The sequence below is a fragment of the Mustela lutreola genome, chromosome 3 (genome assembly GCF_030435805.1).
Source record: "Mustela lutreola isolate mMusLut2 chromosome 3, mMusLut2.pri, whole genome shotgun sequence".
NCBI classification, from domain to species: domain Eukaryota; kingdom Metazoa; phylum Chordata; class Mammalia; order Carnivora; family Mustelidae; genus Mustela; species Mustela lutreola.
Genome location: NC_081292.1, coordinates 90,262,596 through 90,286,057, shown reverse-complemented (window position 1 = coordinate 90,286,057; position 23,462 = coordinate 90,262,596). Strand labels below are relative to the sequence as shown.

At 42.3% G+C, this 23,462-nt stretch overlaps 1 pseudogene; it reads left to right on the top strand.

Annotated features, from left to right (window-relative positions):
* Nucleotides 1–6,544: 6,544 nt before the first annotated feature.
* On the top strand, nt 6,545–23,118 carry LOC131827880 (rRNA-processing protein FCF1 homolog; annotated as a pseudogene).
* Nucleotides 23,119–23,462: the final 344 nt, after the last annotated feature.

The window sequence follows — 23,462 nt, the reverse complement described above, 5'->3', positions numbered from 1 at the left end:
TCTTGGAGGCAACATATAGATGGGTTTTGTTTTTTTATCCATTCTGATACCCTGTGTCTTTTGACAGGGGCATTTAGCCCATTCACATTCAGGGTAACTATTGAGAGATATGAATTTAGTGCCATTGTATTGCCTGTAAGGTGACTGTTACTGTATATGGTCTCTCTTCCTTTCTGATCTACCACTTGTAGGCTCTCTCTTTGCTTAGAGGACCCCTTTCAAGATTTCCTGTAGAGCTGGTTTGGTATTTGCAAATTCTTTCAGTTGTTGTTTGTCCTGGAAGCTTTTAATCTCTCCTTCTATTTTCAATGATAGCCTAGCTGGATATAGTATTCTTGGCTGCATGTTTTTCTCGTTTATTGCTCTGAAAATATCATGCCAGCTCTTTCTGGCCTGCCAGGTCTCTGTGGATAAGTCAGCTGCCAATCTAATATTTTTACCATTGTATGTTACAGACTTCTTTTCCCGGGCTGCTTTCAGGATTTTCTCTTTGTCATTGAGACTTGTAAATTTTACTATTAGGTGACGGGGTGTGGGCCTATTCTTATTGATTTTGAGGGGCATTCTCTGAACCTCCTGAATTTTGATGCTCGTTCCCTTTGCCATATTGGGGAAATTCTCCCCAATAATTCTCTCCAGTATACCTTCTGCTCCCCTCTCACTTTCTTCTTCTTCTGGAATCCCAATTATTCTAATGTTGTTTCGTCTTATGGTGTCACTTATCTCTCGAATTCTCCCCTCGTGGTCCAGTAGCTGTTTGTCCCTCTTTTGCTCAGCTTCTTTATTCTCTGTCATTTGGTCTTCTATATCACTAATTCTTTCTTCTGCCTCATTTATCCTAGCAGTTAGAGCCTCCATTTTTGATTGCACCTCATTAATAGCTTTTTTGATTTCACCTTGGTTAGATTTTAGTTCTTTTATTTCTCCAGAAAGGGCTTTTATATCTCTCGAGAGGGTTTCTCTAATATCTTCCATGCCTTTTTCGAGCCCGGCTAGAACCTTGAGAATTGTCATTCTGAACTCTAGATCTGACATATTACCGATGTCTGTATTGATTAGGTCCCTAGCCTTCGGTACTGCCTCTTGTTCTTTTTTTTGTGTTGAATTTTTACGTCTTGTCATTTTGTCCAGATAAGAGTAAATGAAGGGGCAAGTAAAATACTAAAAGGGTGGCAACAACCCCAGGAAAATATGCTTTAACCAAATTAGAAGAGATCCAAAATCGTGAGTGGGGAGAAAGGGGATAAAAAGAGGTTCAAAAAGGAAGAAAGAAAAAAAAAACAAAAAGAAAAGAAAAAGAAAAAAAAAAAGAAAAGAAAAGAAAAGAATTTTTAAAAAAAGAAAACACCTAAGAAAAATGTAAAAAAAAATATATATATATTAGATAAACTAGTAAAAAGTCGTTAAAAAAGAAAAAGGTAACAGTTAAAAAAAAAATTTTACCCGAAGGCGAGAAAAAAAAAAAAAAAAAAAAGAAAAAGAAAAAATTAAATTAACTGCAAGACTAAAAAAAATCACAGGAAAAAAGCCATGAGTTCCGTGCTTGGCTTTCTCCTCCTCTGGAATTCTGCTGCTCTCCTTGGTATTGAAACCGCACTCCTTGGTAGGTGAACTTGGTCTCGGCTGGATTTCTTGTTGATCTTCTGGGGGAGGGGCCTGTTGTAGTGATTCTCAAGTGTCTTTGCCCCAGGCGGAATTACACCGCCCTTACCCGGGGCCGGGGTGAGTAATCCGCTCGGGTTTGCTTTCAGGAGCTTTTGTTCCCTGAGCGCTTTCCGTAGAGTTCCAGAGGACGGGAATACAAATGGCGGCCTCCTGGTCTCCGGCCCGGAGGAGCCGAGAGCCCAGGGCCCCACTCCTCAGTGCGCCCTCAGAGAACAGCGCCCAGTTACTCCCGTCTGCCTGACCTCCGGCCGCGCTCCGAGCTCACCGAGCCTGCGACCGGTTCAAGGTAACACGGAGCTGCGAGCTTACTGTCAGCTCTGTCTCTGCAGCCGGCTTTCCCGTTCCAATACCCGCAAGCTCTGCGACACTCAGACACCCCCGATCCTTCTGTGACCCTGCGGGACCTGAGGCCACGCTGACCCCGCGTGGGCTTCGCCCCGGTTTAGCCTCTGGAGCGATGTCCCTCAGCGGAACAGACTTTTAAAAGTCCTGATTTTGTGCGCGGTTGCTCCGCCGCTTGCCGGGAGCCGGCCCCTCCCCCCGGGGTCTATCTTCCCGTCGCTTTGGATTCACTTCTCCGCCGGTCCTACCTTTCAGAAAGTGGTTGTTTTTCTGTTTCCAGAATTGCTGTTCTTCTTCTCTTCGATCTGCCGATGGATTTTCAGGTGTTTGCAATCTTTAGATAAGCTATCTAGCTGATCTCCGGCTAGCTGAAGCAGTCTCAGCTTGCTACTTCTCCGCCATCTTGACTCCTCCCCCCAATTTTTTATTTTTTATAAACATATATTTTTATCCCCAGGGGTACAGGTCTGTGAATCACCAGGTTTACACACTTCACAGCACTCACCAAAGCACATACCCTCCCCAATGTCCATAATCCCACCCCCTTCTCCCTAACGCCCTCCCCCCAGCAACCCTCAGTTTGTTTTGTGAGATTAAGAGTCACTTATGGTTTGTCTCCCTCCCAATTCCATCTTCTTTCATTTATTCTTCTCGTACCCACTTAAGCCCCCATGTTGCATCACCACTTCCTCATATCAGGGAGATCATATGATAGTTGTCTTTCTCTGCTTGACTTATTTCGCTAAGCATGATACGCTCTAGTTCCATCCATGTTGTCGCAAATGGCAAGATTTCATTTCTTTTGATGGCTGCATAGTATTCCATTGTGTATATATACCACATCTTCTTGATCCATTCATCTGTTGACGGACATCTAGGTTCTTTCCATAGTTTGGCTATTGTAGACATTGCTGCTATAAACATTCGGGTGCATGTGCCCCTGTGGATCACTACATTTGTATCTTTAGGGTAAATACCCAATAGTGCAATTGCTGGGTCATAGGGCAGTTCTATTTTCAACATTTTGAGGAACCTCCATGCTGTTTTCCAGAGTGGTTGCACCAGCTTGCATTCCCACCAACAGTGTCGGAGGGTTCCCCTTTCTCCGCATCCTCGCCAGCATCTGTCATTTCCTGACTTGTTGATTTTAGCCATTCTGACTGGTGTGAGGTGATATCGCATTGTGGTTTTGATTTGTATTTCCCTGATGCCGAGTGATATGGAGCACTTTTTCATGTGTCTGTTGGCCATCTGGATGTCTTCTTTGCAGAAATGTCTGTTCATGTCCTCTGCCCATTTCTTGATTGGATTATTTGTTCTTTGGGTGTTGAGTTTGCTAAGTTCTTTATAGATTCTGGACACTAGTCCTTTATCTGATATGTCGTTTGCAAATATCTTCTCCCATTCTGTCAGTTGTCTTTTGATTTTGTTAACTGTTTCCTTTGCTGTGCAAAAGCTTTTGATCTTGATGAAATCCCAATAGTTCATTTTTTCCTTTGCTTCCCTTGCCTTTTGCGTTGTTCCTAGGAAGATGTTGCTGATTGTCGATATCTTTAAAAGCCTTGTCAAGTTCCTTTTGAGTAACCCTCATCCCACCCTTAGAGAAATTTATCTGTGGTTCACCTCTTTGAAATACCTCATTGTTGTTCCACTTTACCATAGCCAAAAAAAAAAAAAAAGAAAAAAAAGAAAAAAGAAAAAAAAGTTTTTTATTAACAAAGTGTTCAGAAGGGGACGCCACTGTAAACAATGAGAGCTTTCGCTGCCGGGATAAATTTGTGGCAGAAACAGCTGAAAGCAATCAGGTCAGACAGAGCCAAGGGCTGGAACGATTTTTAAAATTACAAAAACCGAACCAAATCAAACCAAAACAAAAATCAAAACCAATGGCCAAGATTTCAAGTTTGCTACTAAAGGTATGACATTCTCCTAAGACATGCGTGTGATTTGATCAATATATTTATATATTTATATTTAAAGAAGGAGGAACTATTTGATGCAGCAAATCCACGTTGATTAAAAATTACCAGATATGGGGCTCCTGGGTGGCTCAGTGGTTTAGGCTTCTGCCTTCGGCTCAGTTCATGATTTCAGCGTCCTGCGATGGATCCCCACATTGGGCTCTCTGCTCAGTGGCGAGCCTGCTTACCCCCTCTCTTTCTGTCTGCCTCTCTACCTACTTGTGATCTGTCTGTCAAATGGGTAAATAAGATCTTTAAAAAAAGAATTACTAGGTGTGAAATGCATCGAGGGTATGGGAAGGAAAATGATTTCACCTGATCTGACTAGGAAGTGGTTGAAACCTGAATTAAAGTGCTATAAAAAGAGTAAAGACCTGGGAAATATATGGGGAAAAAATCCCTAGAAAAACAGCAATAATAACTGGCTGCTCTTTATTGATCCAGATCCTGCGGTAGGCAAAGAAGAGCTGGTTTTAGCCAGAGGATGATCTCCGTTTGTCTTCATGATTTGGCATTTCCTGCAAGCCAGGCATGGGGCTCTGCACTAGAGCTGCAAATGCTGGGGGAACCTCACTGTCCCCTTTCTCTTCTCAGGAGGACAACCGGCATGTCCATGGTGCAGTGTGACAGGCTTTACCACAGGGAGAGAAAAGACTGCCAAGGGTAGGTTGGAGCTGGGAAAAGCCACTTAGGAACAGATTTTCAGGGGAGCTGATAGACAAGGGCAAAGCGAAGAATGAGGATGAGTGTGTCAAGTTTCAAAGTGCCAGGAGGCAGCACAGTGCATTCAGGAAACTACAGCAAGTTCCTGACAACCGACAGCTGATCTGGCAGCATCACCTGAGGATGGAGGCTGAGCCCCGGGGTTAACACTGGGGGTGAGATGGTTTGTACACTATGCCTAGGAGGTGAGGTACTACACTGTGGGGGCACAGGGAGCTACCAGAGGATTTCAAATATCAGAATCGTAACCATAATAGAGGATTTAATTGCATCCTAGCTTTCATCAAGGGTAACATGCACTATAGTTTATGCTCGACTAAGAAAGAGAAATGCTGTCAGTTAAACTAGGATATGTCATCAAGTGCAAGGTGAGTGCCACCTTAAGAGATATTAAAATTGCTGGGGGAGGACAACTCTTAGAACAAGTAAACTGTGGTACTAGAATAATTAAGAAAGGTCGAACACTTGGATCAACCAAAAGAGAGATTATTGCTTACCATGTGCCCCAAACTATATTAAGTCTTAGAACAAGAGACGTTCTCATCTTGATGCCCCGCAGCTGTTAGACCCAAGGTACAGAGGGCAGTAGCCAACGACCAGCAGGCCCCAAGTGCCATGTGCAGACTCTAAGAGCAACTGCCTTTGAGAGAGGAAACGGTTGAGAGTGGGCTTTCTGAGGTAGAGAATTACTAGCTGGGAAAGTAGGAAAACTGACACAGAATCGGAATTGATGCCCCTACATGACAGAGTTGGTGAAACTTCCCTTCTCAGAGATCCTGAGGCTCCTCAGAAATGTATTTTTCATTTTGGATGGAACATTCAGGATAAATATGATCTGTTCGAGTTCCTGGTTCTCTCATCAGGGTGTTTCTTAGGCTTCACTGGCACAAGAAAAGGGTTTTGATAGTCCAGGGTAAATCCTGACAAAAGCAAAGCATGGTATCTATGAAAAACTAACCATTCAGAAGAGAACAACAGATAAAAGAAGGCCAGTCCGACCTGACCCTGCAGGATAGTTAAGGTTGGTCCGGCAACAGGGGTAGAGGGGAAGTGCCCATCTCCTGCTAGAAGACCTAGAGAAGACCCCTTCCCGAGAGACCACCAGGAGAGGAGAGCAGTAGGTGCTGATGTGAAGTGAAGGAGCAGGAGACTGCCTGAGTACAAAGCAAAAGCTGGCGCCTTGCACCGCCCCCTTCACCCGCTCCCCTCCATATGTGTAGCATTCCTCAGGCACCCCTGACTGCCATAAAATGATAAATAGTTAACTTGCAAAAATCACAGTCTTGCAGGGTAGGAATCTTCCTTGGTTTGCAAATGTCCTTGAGATTTACAACAAAGAAGTTACCTTACCTTTGATAGCTGGAATGTAACATTTCACCAGGAGACTCCCAATTGTCTTTATGTTAGTGCCTCATTAGAGGGAAAGTGGCCTTGGCTTGATAGTAACCAGGCCTTCAATATCCTGATAGTGCTTTTTTTTTCGCATGCGTGGGCTAACCGGCCAGTTCTGCTTCTGTAAGATTGCTTTGTCTGCTTTCGCACGCGTGTCCCCTGACCCAATCCACGGACGCCAAGTATGCCTGTTCAAACTATCAATCAATCAGCTCAGCCCCACCCGAAACTTGTTTGTATCTGTCTATAAAAATCCTGCAGTGACCCAGCTCCGGACCTCTCGGCGTTATCGGCAACGAGCGGCGCAGAAGTCCAGGTTCGAACCTGCAATAAACGACCCTTGCTGCTTGGCTTTGACTCATGTCTCTGGTGGTCTTTTAAGGTGGGGGTAATATTCAGTTGGCAATACATTTGGAGGTCCCACCGAGATCTCCCCTTCAAGCCCACCAGACAACTGGTCAATGGGTCACTGCAACCGATCGGTAAGAAAGCGGGCTTTGTCTTTTGTCTCTATGTTTTTCGTATGCTTTGTTCTTATGTATGTCTTGTGTGTCTTGTCCTTTCTGTGATTTTTCCTGGGTTAGAGTCCCAGGACCTGGGTTAGAGTCCCAGGACGGTGGCTGGCAAATACACCCTGGCGGATGCACTATAGGGTTGCCAGTGGGCCAATGGGGAGGCGTCCCTCGTGCCCGGCGGGAATGGCTTCTCAGAGATCGTGGGTTCGAGTCCCACCTCGGGGGCCAGGAGGGCCTCGCAGAGATCGTGGGTTCGAGCCCCACCTCGGAGGCCAACAATGTATGTCTTCATGTATGTCTCCATGTTATGTCTTTAAATGTGGATATATGTTCCTTGTACTGGTCATGAAGGTTACATTCTGTTTAACGGGAGGGTGTCTAACCCATTTGAATCTGAGGAATGCCTGACTGTATGAATGTGTTTGTGTGGCTCCACCGCCTTCGGCTTCGGAGTCTGAGTGGACAGCACCCTGAGTCTCGTGGAGCGTCATACAGCATAACGGTCATCTACTCCATGGAGTAGCCTGGTCCGGGGTTTATACAGATAGACCTTAGCTAAGACGCTCCTAAGTTCCCGCGAGGGACGCGAGCAGGACAGCACCTGAAAGATCCCTCTCCCCTTGTCTGCAACATCGTACATATCGGGAGGGAATATAAGAGATAGGTATTAAGAGCTAAAACCAGATTCAATGAGTCAGCTAGTAAGTTTCCTCCTGACATATTGGATGATAATTATGTAAATAAGCCTTCTTCTAGTAAACCCAGGTTGCTGGGCCATCCCTAGCAAAGGGGACTCTGGATTTATTTCTCTCTGTTACTCCTAATAGATGTGGGGGCTTCTCCCTCACTCACTTCCCATGTTAATGGCTATAACTGGAGCCAACTGGGGTTGGTCTAACTCGAGACAGAGACTATAAGGAATATTCCCAAGCAGCTGCCGAAACTCTCTTTGTTTCGGGGAAGTTTCCCTGTGTTCTCTGGCCTGACTTGGACTGCCTAACCCCTCCCCCCTGGCTGATGGGAAAGCATGGTGTCTTCTCCTCTGTTGGGCCTTATGAGCTCTAAAACCGGGAATCTTTTCTCTGCCTCCTGGCAGCGCTTTGTTTCTTCTGTTTCCCCCTTACGTGTTTCTGTACCAACGTGTGTGCAGCCTGCATGACTGGCCTCTAGATCATGCACCACAGCTCCTTCTCTCTTCAGTGTCAAGGAGCAAGAAGAGCACCCCCTGGACCTAACACGCCCCACTCCAGATCTTCCCACGCATGTCTCAGGTAAACATTCAAAGTGGAGTGGGCCCAGGTGGAAAGTAAATCAGTGTTGGAACTAAGTTAAGTTTGTTGGTTTAATTAAGATAAGACCTGTCTTTTAAGTTATCAGCAGTAAATGTGAAACTTCGAGGTTTACTGAAGGTCAAATAAGCTCATGTTATTTATTAAAATTTGTTAGCAAAGAAATAACTAAACTGAAGGTTAATTGTCTGTCTCAAAGTTCTAATGGGTAATTGCTGAAGTAGCTTTCAAAGTCTTTGGTAATCTGAAAGTTTTAAAGTTTTGCTTGGATGACAAATGGAATTAAATTGTGGACATCTAGGTCTTTACCAAACAGGATAAAATGCTAAGTCGTTAATTATTGGATGTAGGTTTGTGCTTTTGACTTCTTACTGCAAAGAAACTAAGAGTATTTAAATCTGTTGGTAAACATGTTTGCCACTTAACTGATTCATAAATTTGCCACCTGAAGAATTCTGTTGTGTAACAGTTCACAATTGGTTAATAACTAAAGGTGTTTCTAAGAATACAAAGTTCTGCTTAGTGTAACTAAGACTGATGGAAATAAGGGAAACTCTGTATGTAAGAAAGTTGCAGATATGTAAGAAAGATTTAAGGAATGGGAATACATTTTGTTGAAGGTAAGGGAAGGTAATTTTGTCCTAAATGAATGGGTTTTAAAGGTACATTACATTAGTACAAGACTGAAATTCTCTGTTCAAAGGATAAAGTTTTATTAGATTAATTGATCTCCTGTTACGAGAATGTAAGTGATTTTCTCTTTGCCTGCCCAGAAAAAGCAGTTTCTATGTTTTGTTTTATCAGGTGTTTAACATCCCTAATTATATTTAGGCATTTGCTTCAAAACTTTCTAAGATTTTAGCAAATGTTGACAAGATTTAAATTGTAAATCTCTTTAACTCGGGCTTTTCCTTGGTATGTGAAGTTTATCGTGAAATACTACTGAACCAATGATAAACCTTGGATTACATTTGGGAAAATACTATAACTATTCTAGAGATTCTATGCACTTCCTAAAGTTTTAATGTTTAGAGAGATCATCGCTTGATATTGTAATTATGGAAATGTTATGTATCACAGAAATAACCTGATTTACTTGCAGCTAAATTGTAAACTCCCGTGTCTCTTTAGATCTAACCATATCCATTCTGAGTTTTTGTCATTTATAATTGTTTTAATTCTCTTGTAAAATGAGTTTTATCTTCAAGGAGATTCCTATAAAGGACTTTCAGGACAAATACAGATATTTGATATACTTGAAAATCCTAAAACTGAAATGGGTAAGAATTTCCAAAACTAACTAAAGCCGCATTCACCAGATTTAGTAACATGGGACTAAATGAACTAAAAGATTATAATGTTGTGTCTCTTAATGTTTTGTCTTACTTTAAACATTGCTGGTTCTCTCTAATGTTTGCTCTTCCAGACTAGGGATACTTTTTCTTAAGTTATCTGTAACTTATAGAGTTGTAAAAGTGCTCAAGGCATTCAAATTTTCTCTCTATATGAACCCTCTGAAACCAAAAGGTCTCAGTAAGTATTCTTTCTTCCATGGCAATCAGTCATTTGCATAAGTTCAATAAGAATCTGCTCTCCTTTAACAGGACACCATTGAGAACTGGTTATTTTACCAAGGCTTTGACTGGAATGTCATATTTGAGAAAGACATGCATAGACTCAGATATGACCAGACAGCTTTAAGGAACTAACGTTGACTTTATGAAACCTGGAGCCATAAAGCCCCTTGGGACTGTTGGCCTGATACCTTGCTTACAGAGTTCCCAGCAGCCTCACCAGGTGAGTAAAGAATGTCACTCTTTGGTAGGTGCGGAAACTCAGAAGAGGAACTCGCCCAAATCAACAGGTATTGCAGGCATGCCTGATGGCAAGTACAGGGCTTGGCTTCTGGCCCGGAGAGGCTACTAAAAGTTCAACCCAGAGATTCCTTATAAGAAGTTCCAGCAAAGCAGATTCTAAAAGATCTATATGATCACACTCAACTGTTCTTGCGGAGCTTATGTAAATAATGGGCCAAGTTTGTTAAAACTGGACATGTTTCACAAGTGTATTAGTCCTGATTTGGCTATCTCTGTAAATGAGGGTTATTTTAGAGAGAAAAATTGTTTTAGTAACACATCTTTATGGATGTTAAATTCTAGATTTGATTGTCTTTAAATGTTTGTTTACCTAAGCTAAACAATTTGCGGTAAATTTCAGAGAAGTTACACAATAGCTCATTTAGATGATCTTCTTGCTTTTTTATTTTGTGGGGATATTAGTAGAACCCCCTCACACATGATTAAACAACTGGAAAATGGGATTGATTCCCTTACAATTGTATAACTTAACTAACACCTTATGTGTGGCTGGGATAATGAAATTGCCTAAAAGCCAGCCTATTGCACTCCATAGGATTAATTATGGACTTGTGGAGACAATGGATGACCCCACTTTGTTTATGAGTGGATTGTATGATGCATGGGGGACTCCCCTTATCTCTTGACAAGTATTCTCACTTGCCAGTGATCCTCTGTAATCAGGATATTGTTAAGGCTGGACCACTCAAAGGTCTTCTTATTGGTTTCATCCCTTAGTCATATTTATCCTAGAGGCCACCTCTGTTGAGGTGCGATTGCAAACAGATGCTTTAGCTAAGCATAGAACAGCCCTCATAAAAGGCACCTCAAAGCTCACTATGGAACAGTCCCTGACTGTAATAACTTCACATCAGGTCCAGATTTGTCTTAGAAGCCAAAGGCCACCAATGGATTATAGAGGCCATCTAATTAAATATTGGACTATGCTTATAGATATGCCAGAAATAATACTTAAAATTTGTCAAACTTTAAACCTAGTTACCTGTATGCCTGAACTTGACCATTGTACTTCTTTCTCTATAGAGCAAAAATGTTCAGAGGTTATTGATCTTACTTACTCTATTTGTCCAGATTTAAGATGCCCCTGTTAAAAATACGAATGACAGTTGGTTTTCTGATGACAGTAGTTTTCATAGAAAGAATAAGAAAAGCTAGGTGTGCCATAGTGCTCACTTGCACTTTGCAATTGCCAAAGCCTAAGAATTAACATTTATACTGACTCCAAATATGCTACATGCCCATGGAGCTATTTGGAAGAAAGGGGATTGCTATCAAGCCATAAATCCCCAATCAAATATGGGCCTAAGTTTCAAAACCCTCCTTATCGCTATACTAAGGATGGCATATACTAAGGATGGCATCTGAGATACATATCTGTGGCTTACACCCACGATTGGACAGCTCAGTCAGAAGGCAGTTTTATGCTGGGAACAAAGGAATCATACGAGTGGTATTGGGCAAATAACACACGATGTCTAGGATGGCTCACTAGAAATGTGTCCCCAAATAATAGTACTTCAGGCTACTGACTGGTTTGCTACTGACTGGGCAAGGCGACCTGGCATCAGATGGCCAGCTCCAAACGGAACCCACTGGATATGTGGAACCAACTTGTGGCCCTGGCTTCCTCCAGGGTAGATAGGTCGCTGTACTTTAGGATTTCCCTGAATTCATGGGTGCATTACTAAAACCATTACAACCCCAGCTAATCTCCCCAACTTGAAATAAAGATGGACGCGATCTGTTTTTAAATGGTATGATCACTTAGCATCCATTTTTGTTCCATCTGCGGGACTAGAGGATGTCATGTGTCATGTAGAAGCCTTTAATAAATATACTACAAAGGCACTCAATGATTCACTAAATGGCATCTCCCTACTTAATACCGAATTGTCACAGATACGCAAGGCAGTCCTACAAAATAGGATGGCCTTAGATGTCCTGAAAGCAGCCCAGGGTGGCACATGTGCAATTATCAAGACAGAATGTTGTTTGTACATCCCAGACTATCACAAAAGTATCACAGGACTAATTAAGGATATGAATGCCCAGATTAAGGCTCTACAAGGTCCCTCTCTCTCTTTTAGTGATTGGTTAAGTTCCTGGCTTGGAGGAGGGCTATGGCCAAATCTCCTTTTCGGGCTTCTTATTCTTATCGCCTTATTAACCTTAATATGTTGCTTTGTTCCATCTTTCTCTACTTGGTGCCGAGACTCCATTGCTGCAATGACTACACCACGACAGACGATCCTTATTGCACGCGAGGACGCCTCTTCACTGTCAGCGCTGGATTCAGCTGCCTCCACCTTTCGTAACTCCCTTATACATTCCTACCCTGATCAATATTGACCCCAGTAGGTAGGGACAGCTCTACGCCCCCATTCAGCACGAAGAAGTTACAGAAGATGAGACCTTCCACCTTCAACCCCCTTAAAGATTTAAGGGTCAAAATTGTTCAGGGGGGAATGAAGGAGCAGGAGGCTGGCTGAGGACAAAGCAAAAGCTGGCGCCTTGCACCCCCCCTTCACCCGCTCCCCTCCATATGTGTAGCATTCCTCAGGCACCCCTGACTGCCATAAAATGATAAATAGTTAACTTGCAGAAATCACAGTCCTGCAGGGTAGGAGTCTCCCTAGGTTTGCAAATGTCCTTGAAATTTACAACAAAGAAGTTACCTTACCTTTGATAGCCGGAATGTAACATTTCACCAGGAGACTCCCAATTGTCTTTATGTTAGTGCCTCATTAGAGGGAAAGTGGCCTTGGCTTGATAGTAACCAGGCCTTCAATATCCTGATAGTGCTTTTTTTTCCGCATGCGTGGGCTAACCGGCCGGTTCTGCTTCTGTAAGATTGCTTTGTCTGCTTTCGCGTGCGGGTCCCCTGACCCAATCCACTGACGCCAAGTATGCCTGTTCAAACTATCAATCAATCAGCTCAGCCCCACCCGAAACTTGTTTGTATCTGTCTATAAAAATCCTGCACCGACCCAGCTCCGGACCTCTCGGCGTTATTGGCAAGGAGCAGCGCAGAGGTCAGGTTCGAACCTGCAATAAACGACACTTGTTGCTTGGCTTTGACTCACGTCTCTGGTGGTCTTTTAAATGGGGGTAATATTCAGTTGGCATTACACCCCCTCTCAAACATTGTTTATTTCTGTGAATGCTTTTCCTAGTTGGTTTCAGGGCAAGAGCACTCTTCATGGGGAAGGGGGGAAGGGCAGGACCCGAAGAGAGACCTAGTGGACTCTGACCTGAACCGAGAGCTAGCCTCAGGGCTCAATCTCAAGAGCCTGAGATCAACCCCTGAGCCAGAACCCAGAGTTGGGCACTTCACTGAAGGTGCCGCCCAGGTGCTCCTCAGCTGTTGTTGACCCATTTCTGGAGACGGGCGCCTGCGTGGCTCGGTTAGTTCATCGACTGCCTTGGGATCAGGTCATGACCCCGGGCAGGCAGGATCTCCTACCACCTCCCGCTCCCAGATCCTTGGGGAGTCGGCTTCTCCCACTGACCATCTCCTCTCTCATGCTCTCTCTCACTCATTCTCTCTCCATGAAAGAAAGACAAGCTTTCCAAAGTGTCTGGAGCCTTGTTGGATGGGCTTGAATGTGGTGGATCTCAGGGAGTTTTCTCATCGCATGCAGACACCTTGAGGATAGCCATGTCTTTCTAAAAGGATCCCTTGTTGTTCTGCAATGGTTTCTTTCTCTGTTCACGGATCGGGTGTCTTTCCATTGTCTCTTCTCAAGACCTCGGAAAAGCAGCCTTTGAGGATTCCTTTGGGTACATACGGACTAGCCCTTTTCATCCTTTCTCTTTCCACAAAATCTATACTAGCCTCTGCATCCCCCTATGTAGAGTTTATTTTTCACTGACCTATCCAGGTCTTTTCTTTCAATAGAATTTCAGTCGTTCATTCTGAAGGTCATTGTTGAAAAGTTAAAGATGAAGTCTACTAACTCGCTAGGCGTATTTTCTTTTTCCCATCTATTCCTTCCTCCCTTTCTATCTATACACATAGATATATATAGGAATACATCTACACACACACACGTGTGTGTGTGTGTGTGTGTGTGTGTGTGTATGTGTTTATGCATATGAAGTATCCCAGTCCTAAACCCCAGCACCTGGGAGCATGACCTTATTTGGAAATAGGGTCCCTGGAGATGTCACTAGCTAGGATGAGGTCATATTTTTGTAGACTGGGCCTCCAATTCGGGAGGACTTGTGCACTTCTAAGAAGGGAGAGTGCGGATACACAGATATGCACTGAGGGAGAAGGCCCGGTGAAGAAGTCCAAAGCCAGAGCAACGCTTCAAGCTGGAAAAGGGGCCTGGAGTAGATCCATCCACAATACCTACAAAAGGAGCATGTTCTACCAACACTGTAGCCTCTAGAAATGTGACACTGTCCACTTCTGTGGTTTCAGCCTCCAGGCTTCTGGTATCTTGAAATAGCAACCCTAGAAAACTTATATATATGTATATATATACATATATATATACATTTATTTATTCATTCTTTTACCTAATAAAATATTTTTTCAGAATCTCAGTCTTCCTTCCTTTCAATAGAATGTTATTCACATTCTTTTGGTGCCTCCTGAACAATTCGACCACGTCTACCTCTTCAATTTGCATGAAAGTTATTCATACCTAACGTCGTGTGCCATTTCTTTAAAAACAGTTGGCACCTTTTTTCAGTTTCCAGTGTTTTTGGTTTGAGTATCTGTTTATAGGCTGATAAAGGTAACTTTCATCCTACTCTTTCCTTCTGTGTTTATTTCTTTCTAGGAAATTATATTTTCTACTCTTTAAAAAGAAGGACCTAGAAAAGCAAAATGGTTCTTCTTTGTATGTCTACATTCCCTTTCCCCATTTTTTGTTAACTCTCTTTAATGTCTCCCCCTGCTCTGAGGCACTGCATGTTCTAAGCAGCCTCAGGCAGGCATATCTCTTTCTGAACGTCAGACTGACGCTGAGTACACATACGGAATAAGGCATATTTTGAGTCTTTGTATAGAATCGTTCCTCTATTGCTTTGCAATGAATTACCCCCAAACTTAGCAGCCCAACCTATATATTTAAGTACTTATGATCTCACACCGTTTCTGAGGTCAGGCACCTGGAAGCTGTCGAGCTATGTGTTTCTGCCTTGAGGTATCTCATGAGATTGCCATCAAATAGCCGGCTGCAGCTGTTTGAAGGACAAGTGATGATGGACAGACCTCAATTCTGTGCAGGTGGCAGGTGTGGAGGGCTTCAGTTCCTTGCCACCCGGGTATCTACAGGGATACCTGCGTTTCCACAAGAGCTAATGATAAATGAGAAAGAGAGAGAAAGGGTGGGAGTGAGAGGGAAGGAAAGGGGGAATAGAAGAAGAAAGGAGAGAGAGAGAGAGAGAAAAGAAAGAGAGGAAAAGAGAGAGAGAACAAAACAGAAGCCTCAGTGTCTTTCATAACCTAATTCTGTAACTGATTTACCCCCAATTCTGCTATATCCTGTTAGTCACACCAGATGTGGGAGGGTACAACACACATGCAGATACTGGGATGTGGAAATCTTCGTGGTCCTCCCCGAGGCTGGCTAGCACACTGACTTGTGCTTTTCCCCCCACACAATCTAACATCTTTGAAATTGGGATACATCTTACAATCAAAGGTATAGCATGGTTTGAAAGGCAAAATTCCCATTTAACAGCATTTAAATCGTCGTAAGCCTTATCATCATGATTTGAGAATATGCTATCCTGGGATATTCGGGCTTTCAGGAGGCTTCCTGGCTCCTGGCAGCTTGCCTTGACCCCAGTCTCTCACGGCCCCACCGTGACAGTCCACTTGCCACCTGCCAGATGTGCTCGGCTCCTGTCCTGTGCCCTTGCTCACCACACCACCCCTTCTGATGTGCCCTTTTCACGACTAAATGATCACACCAGGTACTGAAGCCTCCAGAAGATTTCCTGGACCATCCGGAAGCATCACAGTCTTCTCTTGCTATAGGATTGTCTATAGTCCTAGCTACTGCTTCCATCCATTCATCAGTACTTATGCTTCTGGTCTTGTAGACTTGCTGCACTTTCTGTGTAATAAATGTGGCTGTATGCATTTAGCCTTAAAAGCAGAATTTCTGGACTCTTCATAAAACATAAAGTCTTCCTTCCTCAGGTGAAACTGTAAAACTAATCCGGCACACATCAGTAATGGACAGCTATCCAAGAATGCACAAGCTCACTGTTATAAACCGAAGCTGCAAAGACCACTGTTTCCAACGTTCATCAAACTGATGAACATTCTGTTCCCTACAACTTCAACATTCTAAGATTTGCTTAGACAAGGCTTTGAAGTGCACCATCGCATAGGATGGGGAAGGGGTGCCTGCTCTTTTTTACTCGCAAAAATAGGGGTTCTGTCCAGTCACTGTGTTAAGAATAAAAGGTCAGTACTTCGTGACACTCTTGTAAGTGGCTTAATTTGTTGCCCTTTTTTTTTTTTTTTCAGGTTTAATTCCAACAGGTGAATTGATGTTCTCTATAGAAAGCAGGTTGAAAAGGGGGAGTGGATAAAATGCATGAACTTCCATTGAAACCCAGTAGACAAGATTGTTAAATTTGAGGATTTTCTTTCAGTTATTTGACTGCTCTGAAGGAAAGCTGTGCTGGACCATTGCCAGGAAACAGTAGGAAAGACCCAGGCCCATTCTTTTTGGCGGCAGGCTGGAAAGCATTTCTATCATTGCATGTATGTATGGGAAAACAAATCATCACTCTTGCCTCACATTATATCCAAAAATTAACTGGAAATAGATTGTAGACTTAAATGTAAAGGCTAAAACCATAAAACTTTCAAAAGAAAATGCAGGCGGAAATCTTCATATTCTTGGGGTAAGCATGGCTGGATCGGGCCAGGTACACTATTCCCTGAGCACCATTTTTCAATTCAGGGCACAGGAAGATTCAAGACTCTTTTGGTCTTGAATCTAAGCCATGCTGACTCACCTAGCCCTCAATACCTATCACATTTGATTGAACTCGGTTCTTATCTGTTGTCAGTCTAGGTTAGAACCCAGAAGGATGATTCATTGACACCTTCCCTGATCTCTAAGAGCACAGAGTCTAATATTCTTCAGTTTTCCCAGACTTGGGAATAAGTGCCTTGCGGGGACATTGCAAAAAGGTGGATGAGAGGTTGTCTACAAAACACCCAGGTCTCTAGGAGGAAGACACCTCAGATTCACAAGGGTCCACTAGCATACCTCTTTTTCCCAAGAATATGTTCTGACCTGTTGCCAAGAACCTGTCTTTGATCTGTCTCAGGATGTCTGTGTTTAGTTGTCTGTGTTTAAACGCCCAGAGTTAATGATTGGGTTGGTGGTTGACATGAGGGGATGGTCACTGAACAAAGGCACCCCACCTATCTTCTACTCTCTGACTTCCTCCCTCTTCTCCAGGTCCCTTATAGCATGTGACAAGCAGAATTAGCTCACATAAAGCTATCAAAGAACTCTCTCATTAACTTAGCCCCCAGGTGTCAAAAGAAACAGCTTAAGTCCCTGAAACATGAAATGAAGATGTGTCCCCACCTTAACGATGTAACACCCCTTCCCTCACATGATGCACACCGTGGGAAGCTCTAATCACATCCATTAGGGACCAAGTTGCTGAGCATATATCAAAGGAATAGGACAGAAGTGAGGAAAGATAATTATGTTTAACAAATGAATTAAAACAATTATACAACCACCCACTGAGTACAGAGCTTTTTGAGCTCTGCTTCAAATAGGATATGAAAAGAATCAGCTGAGAAATCGTATTGCAATCAAAACTGGTCAGCACTTTCAGAGAACTTTTTTCTGCAGGATCAGAATGCAGATATTATTGGTTAGAGAAATCTAAAAGGTGCTCTCTTATCAGATATCTTGTGAACCTACAGTAAATGATTCCCAGTAACATTAAAACCCAATAATAACTGTTTCAAGACATTAAAACCCCACTTCTGATGGTCAGTGGTATCGTTTGTCCTGTTTGTTGTAATTTGAAACAGCCAGCATCCTTTGGACACTCTTCCTACCTCTGAGGAATTTTCCCATGTTGACTTTCTACCCCAAGAGAAGCCAGAAATTACTTTGCAAATGATACAAGGTCTGCCCATCAGATGCACCCACATGAGGCTCTGATGGGAGAAGAAGAAGCAAGCACCAAGTAGGTAGGATCTGTTTCTAAGGATGGATGCAAAAGACTGGAGTTCTCTGAGCAGCCATGCCCACGGTTCCATCCAGGGTCAACTGTTGGGGTATCACTGCACTATCTCCCCTGGGCAGTCCTGCGGTGGTACAGCCCCAGAACCTGGCATTGGCCCTCCGGGCATTCTTCAAGGCCCTTGATAATGTTCAATAAAGTTCTTTTCTCTTCAAACTAATTACATCATTGGCTGATACACATTTTGCTTTTCAGAAGTAAAGAATAGGGGAAGAACTCATAAGTGCTTTGAAAACTGTAAAAGACTGTACCGATCTACGGGAGCAACTACAGTGCTTGGCTTTTAAAGGCAAGAAGCAGCAACCTAAGCTTGCAAATAAATAGACCACTCACAAGCTTGTTGAATGTTTGGAATTCTACAAAGTAAAACATGCGTCATGGGATTAATGTTGTAGATGTCCCTTCATAGACAGATGGATGATGAGTTGGGTTTTCAGAAGTTTCCAAAGCTACTCTTCGTGTAGGAACTAACTGAGGCTATTTCTGTCCCCATGCTCTGACACTGGACATTGTCCTTTGGGGGGCAGATAGCAGGAAACCCCAAGTTGGTGGGACGATGCAGGTTTTCAGTCCGGGCCTGGCTTAGGTCCCAGCCAAGAGCCAGCATGGCCCACCAGGGACATCACCCACACTCCTTCCTTTGTTAAGCTGAATAATCTTCCATTGTAATTTATTTATTTATTGCATTGCAATTTTATTTATTTATTTATTGCATTTCATTTATTGATATAATAATATAGCATTATAATAATATTTTATATATTATATGTAATATATCATATCATTGGCTCTCTCCCGTCTCTTCTCATAAGGGCACTAATCCCATTGTTAGGGCCCCACCACCATGACCTAATAATCTCTTAAAGGCCTTATCTGTAAATGTCATTACACTTGGCACTTGGATTAGGGTTCCAACATATGACTTTTTTTTTTAAGATTTTATTTATTTATTTGACAGATAGAGATCACAAGTAGGGAGAGAGTCAGGCAGAGAGAGGGAGGGAAGCGGGCTCCCTGCTGAGCAAAAAGCTCGATGCAGGGCTCGATCCCAGGACCCTGGGATCATGACCTGAGCCAAAGGCAGAGGCTTAGCCAACTGAGCCACCCAGGCGTCCCTCCAATATATGACTTTTGAGAGGGGACACAAACATTTGGACTACAGAAGAGCTATATTTTTTTAAATTATTATTTTTTTTTAATTTTTTATTTTTTATAAACATATATTTTTATTCCCAGGGGTACAGGTCTGTGAATCACCAGGTTTACACACTTCACAGCACTCACCAAATCACATACCCTCCCCAATTTCCATAATCCCACCCCCTTCTCCCAAACCCCCTCCCCCCGGCTACCCTCAGTTTGTTTTGTGAGATTAAGAGTCACTTATGGTTTGTCTCCCTCCCAATCCCATCTTGTTTCATTTTTAAATTATTTTTTAAGAAACAGGAATAATTAACCAAAAACCATTAATGTAAAAAAAAATGATAAAAGTACATTGTATTACTGTAGACTTATTTTGTAACTGCTAATATTCACTTAATATAATCAATCACCTGGGATGATTAAAAAATGTGGACTCAACAGCCCTGGCTGACAATTTGAGTCGGCATCTAAACTGTATCTGTGTTTTATTTTGTGTGTACGTGTATTTTGTGTCTTGAGAAAAATCTGATTACAGAGATAAGTAACTGTAGATAAAGGCTGACTCGTGACAATTTGCCTTAAAATCTCAGAGCACCCCTTAATTTAACCCAAAGTCTTGAAGAAAAGATATCTTCTCTTTGTACTCAGGGGTATTTCCTATCTGAACCCAGTTCAAGTACAAATCCCCCAAAAGGCCAGAAGTTGGGAGATCACAAGAGATGTTGGAACACAGGAAAATAAATGAGCTAACCAGACAAGCTGCAGGTAATTAAGAACCATTAACCATGAGAGAAGCAGTGACATCACTCAAAATTAAAACCAAGTAGAGTTTAAAACTTTAGCTACTTTACTAACTAGCTGCAATCAGGGATGGCAAACAAAGACTAATTCAAAGTAACCTGGGAATTAATCATTTAAAACTTACCAATAATCTGAAATTAGTAGCTTTAATGCTATGAAAATTACATGGAATTTGGAAAGATTGAAGTTCTCTAAGCTGCCAAGAAGTAAAACACTCCTTCCCAGATACATGGACTTATAAAATCACTATATACTATCTCCACGAGAAGCAGAATCCCCCAGAACCATCACTCTGTAATGATGAGAAGTACTAAGAGGGCATATGAAATTTATGAGCTCTTCCCTGAAACATGTCCCATTTCATCGAGACAAAAAACCAAATAGTTAAGCACTAATCTGCACACTACATAGGGGTTGAAAGACATAGAAAGTTTGTGCGAGCTCACGTATGTGTGTGTTTCCAACCATTCTTGAAAAACAATGGACAACAGAGATGAATAAATGTCCCTGTATATCCCATAAATATTCCTCAAATATTTATCATGCAACTCCAGCTCTGCTCTAAGACCTGGGGACACAGTCATGAAAAGAAAAGACAAGGTCTCTGCTTTTAAGGAGCAGATATTCTAATGCAGAAATGAGAAAATAAATATGTAAACAAACATTATATTAATGAACAGTGATCAAATAGTGATTAATGAATAGTGATCACAGCTAAAAAGAAAACAGGACATAGTAAAGGTCTGAGTGACAAATGGGATGTATTTTAACTTGGATGAACCAGGAAATATAGAACAATGAGTTGAATCCAAATGACACAAAGGAGCTAGCCACAGGAAGTGTGGGAAGAGTGTTCCCGCCCAAGGTATCAGCATGTATACAAAAATGTCCTTGGAGCTCATCCCTCCAGCCCCTGCTCTCAAATCTCTGACCCAGCTAGGTGGGGACATAATCTAGGACTTGTGTCTTCCAAAACTCATTCTAAATCTTTGTTCGGTGACTAAATTATTCAAGCTTGAGAAATTAAAAACATATGCTAACAAGATCTTCCCACCATCTACAGAGAGATCATCTTAAAAGCATCATGAAATAGTAACACTGAAATTCTAAAAAACTTCTGTTCTAACATTTTAATCAATTTTATATCAAACTCCTTTGTTGAATTTATATACCCATTTGACATATTTATGAAGAGACAAAAAAAAAAAAACCCTACATTCCGTAAATGTATTTATCCATCTAACAAATATTTGAGTACCTAATTACACTCTGTTCCAGCTGATGTCTTCTCTTTATCTCTTTTTTCCCCTCAATTTAACACCAATCATAATCTATGTAGGCTTTTAGTTCGCTTTTCAAAATTAATTTCTTGAGCTATTTAAAGGAATTATCCAGTGCTAGAGTTCTCGACACTGGTCACACATTAGAATCACTTAAGGAACTTTTTTTTTTTAAGATATTATTTATTTATTTGACACACAGAGAGATCACAAGTAGGCAGAGAGGGAGGGAATCATGCTCCATGCTGAGCAGAGTGTCCCATGCAGGGCTCGATCCCAGGACCCTGAGACCATGACCTGAGCTGAAGACAGAAGCTTAACCCTCTGAGCCACTAAGGCAGCCCCTCACCTGAGGAACTTAAAAACAAAAAGCCCAAAGGGCACCTGGCTCATTCAGTCACTGGAGCGTGCAGGTCTTGATCTCAGGGTTGTGAGTTCAAGTCCCATGTTGGGTATAGAGATTACTTAAAAAAAAAAGAAAGAAAGAGCGAGCCCAAGCCCCAGTTTGTGATTAATTTGTTTAAATGTTTCAAGAAATTTGATGCTAAATGTTGTAAGACTAGTTAAATAACAAAAAGATGTATTTACATAATACTTCTTGCTCTCAAATTTTGAACAAAGAACTTACTAATAATCAATAACTTAGTAGGCCAACATTTTATTTAAATAAGTTTTATGGTACTACAAAGACTGAATTAGAAAATCAAAAGCAAGGATAAATGGGCATGGTGTGAACACGGGGAAGCAAGAGAAAGCAAGAAAGTATGTGACCGGGAAGCGAATGCTTAGCTCTGAGATCCTTCTCTGAGAGAAAGACAGATTAAAACCTAAAAAGAAAGAAAAGAAGGATCCCATGCACTCAAGGAAAGAGAAGTCCCCCAACATCCCTCCTGCTTTTTCCAATATAAACACACAGCTGGGCCGACTTACCACATCCTGGTTGGTACTGACTTTATCAACTTTTCTATTTAAGCCAAACTTGACCGGTCAATGATGGACGGGCTGTGTGCCAAGTGTACCAGTTGTACAACTGACTGTGTAATGGCTGAAACTGAGAAACCGGGGTGAAAGTATCAAGAGGCTCTAAGGATTGAGAAAGAGCCAATATTCAAATGATTACCACGTACACACAAGACAAACTATGCAGATGACTGCTCAGTATGGAAGAAATTCAGAGTGTTACACTGTGGCATCAGCTGACCCAGACCCAGAAGATTGCTGGAGTTCCCATCATGGACATCTCTAACCATATAGATGACACTGAGCAAATGCCAGATGAGGATGGAGCCCCTCACTCCTATATCTTAATAGAGTTCCTCAGCTCTCCGTTACCAACTTTTCCTGTTGCCAGTTCATACAAGCAATTCTCCTTACCCAGTTCCTCTGTTCTGAGCTATGGCTAAAGACACTCATTTTTTTATGTTTTGAAACTGATTATCTTGTACCATTTTACTTTTTGTTGCATCTTTTTATAAATCAGATGACCGCTCACAAAAAAAAAAAAAAAAAAAAAAAAAAGGAATGGAAAGGAAAGATCAAACGGGAGGACAACAACAACAAAAAAACAGTTCTTTTTTGCCGGGAACCCTTCTTACAAGTGCCAATCAGATAAACTATATCTGATGTTACATCGTCACAACCCCTCTATCATCAGGGAAAGTAGTTCACATAAGAAAATTTCTCTATAAAATGAGTTCCACGCTTACATTCCATATTTGGCTAATTAGAATTTCATTACGATGTCTGTCTCAAACTGATGCAGGAGAGAATGGAATCTTGTCATCAAGACGTGACATCAAACTAAGAACCCACAGGGTAAGCACTCAGCTCCTGTGATACGAAGACAGCTCCTGGGGATGGGCGGCCCTGGGCAACAGTAGCTGACATGCGGGCCTGCGGCTATCTGCTGTCTGTTACTCTTCCCTCTTCCTCCTCTGTCAGCTGCTAGTCAGCTGCTATCTCCAGCCGCCGTCAACAAAGTCCACCTCAAACAGCCATCACTTCCCTCTGGTCCCATTTACCGTAGCTAAGCTCCAGGCCAGGCATCCAGATCACCAGCCCTGTGGGAACTTCTTCTAAGGTAAGAGGTGGCCCTATTGGTGAAATGCAGGTGCCAAGGCATGCGGACATTGTGCCATCTTCTGCGCTATTCTTAATGTTTTGATTGTCCCACTTCCCTCAGTTCCCACCTGTGGCCTCTGGATAGGAACATATTACAGTAGGA